At 40.0% G+C, this 6,000-nt stretch overlaps 1 protein-coding gene across 1 annotated transcript in view; it reads left to right on the top strand.

Annotated features, from left to right (window-relative positions):
• The first annotated feature begins 1,970 nt into the window (after positions 1-1,970).
• Positions 1,971-6,000, top strand: part of tex2 (testis expressed 2) — a 35,051-nt gene continuing 31,021 nt past the window's right edge. Inside the window, exon 1 of the mRNA XM_053653491.1 lies at positions 1,971-2,058. The gene's annotated coding sequence lies outside the window, so the exon portion shown is untranslated. The remainder of the gene's footprint in view (positions 2,059-6,000) is intronic.

Raw genomic sequence — 6,000 nt, 5'->3', positions numbered from 1 at the left:
GTTACTTGCTGAGTGATAATTGTGACTGTACTGATCTTAAAGATCTTAAAGTTTATATAAGTGAAAGTCCATTATCTCCTCATATTATTCTGTAACATGAAACTGTCCAGCAGGTTGTTGGTTTTGGGGCAGAATTAGTTCCTGGGCTGTTCATACTATCATTTAGGGAAAAAATGTATGCTGGTCAGTGCTGCAGTTGATCCAGAGGCTATGCCGTGAACACAGGACACGAGGTAGGAAGAATTGGAGGCCAGTCCATACCAAAGGCACCATGCACACATTCACACACTTGCATCTAGGGGCAATTTAGAGTAGCCAGTCCACCTGGCTACTGGCATGTTTTTGGGAGGTGGGAGGAAACCAGAGAGATCAGAGGAAAGCCACACAGACTTGGGAAGAACATACAGGCAGTAATGTGAGCTCAGGATCAAACCATGGACTCATATTAGATTACGAAAGTTATGAGGTGGCAAAGCTACACACTGGGACATCATACTGCATTTAGCAAGTTAGTAGTGGTTATACAGCCCAGATAGCAGACCAACACTGAATCAACATTGAATCAGTGCTAATGCATCAACCAAACTATCATTGAATCAATGTTGAAATGCTGAAATTTAACATTGATTTTTCATTAGGTTTGCACCCTGAAATAATGTTATTTCAACGATGAAAAATAGATCAAGATAGACAAAAAAAAAATCAATATTTGTTAACTAGAGGGAAGGTTCGTGAGGTCCCAAAATTAACAGGATTCATCTTCTGAGGAGCATGAATATACTCACAAAATTTCACGGAAATGCACGCAATTGATTTGCGTTGTGGATTGATGGACTGACATTAAATCTAAGCCCCACCAGTGGGGAAATGAAGCTGACCAAAAATCAACATCGATTCACTGTTTGTCTTTCAACACTGAAAAGCAATGAATTATCAACACAGACTCAATATTATTTAGCACTGAATACTCAACCTCAACCAAACTGATGATTCTGATGGAATTTCAACAATGAATCAAAGTCATCTTGCTATCTGGGTGGCTTTTTTCCTTGAATGGGAATTCTGAATTAACCACCGATCCTTCTTAGGAAACCTCTTGCGCAAAGAATAAATATAAAAAGCATTTTAAAAAATCTCAGTGTTTTCTTGAATGTAATTTATTGACACTGACATTTACATTTATGGCATTTGGCAGACGATCTAGATGATCTAGAACGACTTACAGAAGTGCTTTGAAGTCTCTATCAATAAATACATCCTGACACTGGTTCATGTAAATTATTAACTCTTTTAAATGGCATGGATATTAAAAAAAGAGACTATTTTATGCTGTTTAGGCTATTACAGCAGAGCTGACAGAGCTAGGGTTAGGGTAACTAACACATAAGTTCATCCATCCATCCATTTTTTGTCAAGCTGTACTGTGGGAAGCCTGGAGCCTATCCCAGGGGACTTGGGGCACAAGTCGTGTGTTGCACACACACTTACACACTTTAGAGATGCCAATCAACACATATCTTTGGACTGGGGAGGAAACCAGTGTGCCTGGAGGAAACCCCCGAAGCACAGGGAGATCATGCAGGCTCTGCACATACAGGGAATCGACCCCAAACCCTGGAGGTGTAAGGGAATTATGCTAGCCACTAAGCCACCATGTCCCCCCAAATAACTTCACGCGAAGTGTAAAGAAAACTCTTGATTGTTGTAGTTTCCCTTCTCTGACAGCAGGGGGCGCGTGTGCTCTGTGGTGGCGTTCCTTCCACAAACATAAACACACGCCCTGGACGCTGCGCACTTAATCGAGTGTCGAGCGTGTGAACGCTGGTGCACTCACATCCTACAGATCCGTTTTCGATTAGTTTCGCCTTAGAGGAACGAATCCGTTTATTCTCTCCGATTTTGCTTCCTTGAGCTGCTGTCATTTCGCTTCTGTAGACAGAAATGGTTCGACACGACGCCCGATTAATCAGGGAAGGCGAATCGAATGACAGGAGAGTGAATGAGACGACGTGACGGGGTTTTATGAAACGAAAAAAGACGAAATGAATACATCGAATGGTGAGATTGCGCTCACGCCCATTCGTCAGGCGTACATAAGAAATCCATCCATGCATTTATCCATCCGTCCATCCATCCATCAGTCAGTCCTCTTGGATGGACGTGGTCGTTACGAGTCTGATTAATCGGCTGAATCAGAAACGATATATTTGATCTCCAGATTCGCTGCATGTGTTATCCGGGTAATTTATGGAGTCCTTTCTCTTTCAGGGACTAAAAAAAAAACAACAACAAAAAACCAACAACAACAATGCGGGTGAAATCATCAAAGCCCGAGCGCTTTGATCAATTTTCTCTGCAAATGCATTTAGATCAGTCGATTATTAATCCATTTCTGGTGTTTTTATTAAAACCTGTTACGATGCAAGCCCTGAATTGGGTATATATGAGTTTCATTAAACATTATTGGGATCCTTTTGGTGAAATAAGCAATGCATAAAGAAGCCGACACTGATCTATTTACTGTGATGAAACGTGAGCTATTACAGTTCTAGACCCTGATTTTTATTTATTTATTTATTTATTTGAGGTTTGTAATCAATGCCTCGGTTTTCTTTTTGATTCATGCACAGGCCCAGTAAAGGTTCAGGTACCATTAGAACAAACCATACAAATAAGAATTTCTTGATTGATTGCAATGCAGTGATTTAGAGCAGTGGTTCTCAGAGAAGACCCTGAGACCCCCCAGGTGTCTGTGGAATATAGCTGGGTGAACAGTGAATCTTTAAAAAAAAAAAAAAAAAAAAAAATTAGAGTGGTGAAAAACACCATTATCGAAGTTAGATTTATTACTGAGGTAGTAGCCTCTTTGACTGGTCTGTTTAATTGAATGGCTTTAATCCAAACCTCAAACGTATAAATACTGTGAACTTGGACTAAATTTGTTCTGCCTGTGGAAAGGTCACAAATATAGTAGACAAAATCTTATTGTACACGTTTAAATAACGTTCATGAAATAATTGTGCAGTAAGGTCCTAATTGTACACATTAGGAAGTGTAATCGTTATTTAATGTGTAATATCATGTTTCTGTTGTTAATGCTGCTAATAACAACATTATGCTCATTATTCATAAAAAATGCTTCTTAAATGTATTTGACCTACATCAGTATCTATTCTAGCCAGAGACATTTGCTATTTTCCGAGATTGCTTAAAATGTATCATCAGTTGCTTTTTAGAGTGTGTTCTCTGATGATCATGCTTTAAAACATGTGCTTCTTGTGCTGTTTATCCCAGTGGTCCTTATTTCCAGTCCTATGAGACCCCGGCACAATATCCTAGAAAATGTTTTCATTTTCTTGTTCTAGCATGCCTCATTCAACTCATGCATGGCTTAATAATTAGCTGATTTGGAGAATGAAGAGTTTGATCAAGGAAATTGCAAAGTGTAGTGGTTTCCGAAGGTCTGAGAACCACTGATTTATCTAGTCTGTGAAGAGACCTAAATAAAGTCCTTCCTACGGTGACCAAAACAAATCCAGTGCAATGCTTCTACTTTTAGTAGAGTGTAGTTGTTCTTCTGTAGCTGGCACAACCCAGAACTCAACTCTGAAACTATTGGAACGGCAAGGTCAATTCAATTGTTTTTGCTGTAGACCGAAGACATTTAGGTTTGAGATCAAAAGATGAATATGAGAAGAGAGTTTCCTTATTTCTTTCTTTCCTGATATTTATATGTAGATGTGTTAAATGACATACAACACAGCACATTTTGTATCAGACCACACAAATTGTAGGCAAGCAAAAATTTTGGAAAATGTGAATGACAGGTGTTTCTTGTTACCCAGGTGTGTCTTGTTAGAATGATTGTTTAAACAATAAATAGCTCTGAACATCTACTCTTGGTTTTAGCCTTGAGTTTCACCTGGGAATACCGCATTTGTTGTTCAAAAGGATATGCCAACATGAAGATCAGAGAGATGTCTATGGGAGAAAAGCAAGCCATTTTGAAGCTGAGAAAAGAGCAGGAAAATTAATCAGAGGCCTTGCAAAAACATTGAGCATAGCCAGTGCAACAATTTGGAATGTTCTGAAAAGGAAAGAAACCAGTGGTGTACCGAGCAACAGACACCGTATGGGTCGACCAAGGAAAACAACAACAGCGAATGACAAACATTGTTAGAGCTGTGAAGAACAAAACAAAACCAACAGTCAGTAACATCAACAACCTCCATAGGGCAGGGGTGAAACGATCACAATCCACCATTCAAAGAAGACTTCGAGAGCAGAAGTCTAGAGGCCATACCACAAGATGCAAACCACGTCAGCAGTAAGAATCAGACCTCCATACGCTCTCAAAACTCAAATGTTGGAAGCATTCCTTTGAGATTCTGGTCCATGTTGACATTTTTCAGGTGCATTTTCATGCTGCCAATCTCTGTTCAACTACATCTCAAAGGCATTCTATTGGATTCAGATCAGGTGATTGGGAAGGCACCTGAAGAACATAAACATGTCATTTCAGAATTAATGTTCATGAAATCAGTTTGAGACTTTTCCTTTGTGACATGGTGCATTATTGTGCTAGAAGTAGACAATAGAAGATGGGTAAATTGTGGCCATGAAGTGATGCACATGATCAGCAACAATACTCAAATAGGCTGTGGCGTTCAAGCGATGATTGATTGGCATTAACGGGCCCAAAATGTGCCAAGAAAGCATTCCTCACAACATTACACCACCTCCACCATCCTGGATTGTTGACACAAGGCAGGTTGGGTTCATAGATTCATGCAGTTGGTTCCAAATTCTGAATATAGAGATTCATCAAATCAGGCTAAATTTTTCTAGTCTTTAACTGTGCAGTTTTGGTGAGCCTGTGCCTACTGCAGCCTCAGCTTTCAGTTCTTGACTGACAGAAGTGAAACCCAATGAGGTCTTCTGCTGTTGCCCATCCTCCTCAAGGTTTGATGTGTTTGTGCATTCTGAGATGCTTTTCTACTCACTACAATTGTACAGAGTGGCTGTCTGAGTTACTGTAGCCTTTCTGTCAGCTCAAACCAGTCTCTCCATTCTCCATTGACCTCTCCCATCAATTTCTGTATGCAGAACTGATGCTCACTGGATGTTTTTTCTTTATTGCACCATTCTGAGTAAACTCTAAAGACTGTTGTGTGTGAAAATCCCAGGAAATTAGCAGTTATAGAAATACTCATACCAGCCTGTCTGGCTCCAACAATCATGCCATGGTCAAAATCACTGAGATCACATTTTTTCACCATTCTGATGGTTGATGTGAACATTGCCCGAAGCTCCTGGCCCGTATCTGCATGATTTTATGCACTGCACTGCTTTCACACGATTGGCTGATTAGATAATTGCCCAGATCTGTAGGTGTACTGTATAAAGCGCTAATACTCTAAAGTGCTCAATGAGTGTACATTCCAGGTAGCGAAAAAGATACTATTCTCCTGGCATCCACCAAACCCAGATTCGTCCATCAGCGACACAGTCTTTTTCACATACCTTTCTCCATACAAAATTGTGGTTTTGAAACAAGGCTCAACGGGTATTGAGGGGCCCAGTGTATGCTAACAAACATTCCCCACACCTTTACACAATGTAAACACGATGTTCCATGTATTCATGCTGTTGAAACCAAATTCTGACTCAACCATCTACATGACGCATCAGAAATCGAGATTGATCAGCCCAGGCAACATTTTCCAATTTTCAACTGTCCAGTTTTGGTGAGCCTGTGACAACTGTAGCCCCAGATCCCTGTTCCTGGCTGACTGGAGCCATCTCACATCTCCCCTTAACTCTTGAATAGTGTACCAGTAAGCAGTAAGAATTCTAGCTTTTTAAATTTTAATTGAAAACCTACTATATATAACTGTACATTGCATGTTTAATGTGCCTGATCATCAACTCATTTATACGTAATGTACTTTCAAATGTTGAATCCCCATGAGGATGTACCAAAAACGGTATACAATGAAT

Source organism: Ictalurus furcatus, chromosome 2 (assembly GCF_023375685.1).
Source record: "Ictalurus furcatus strain D&B chromosome 2, Billie_1.0, whole genome shotgun sequence".
Lineage (NCBI taxonomy): Eukaryota > Metazoa > Chordata > Actinopteri > Siluriformes > Ictaluridae > Ictalurus > Ictalurus furcatus.
The sequence above is the reverse complement of the archived record's forward strand: the minus strand, read 5'-3'. Positions and strand labels throughout refer to the sequence as shown.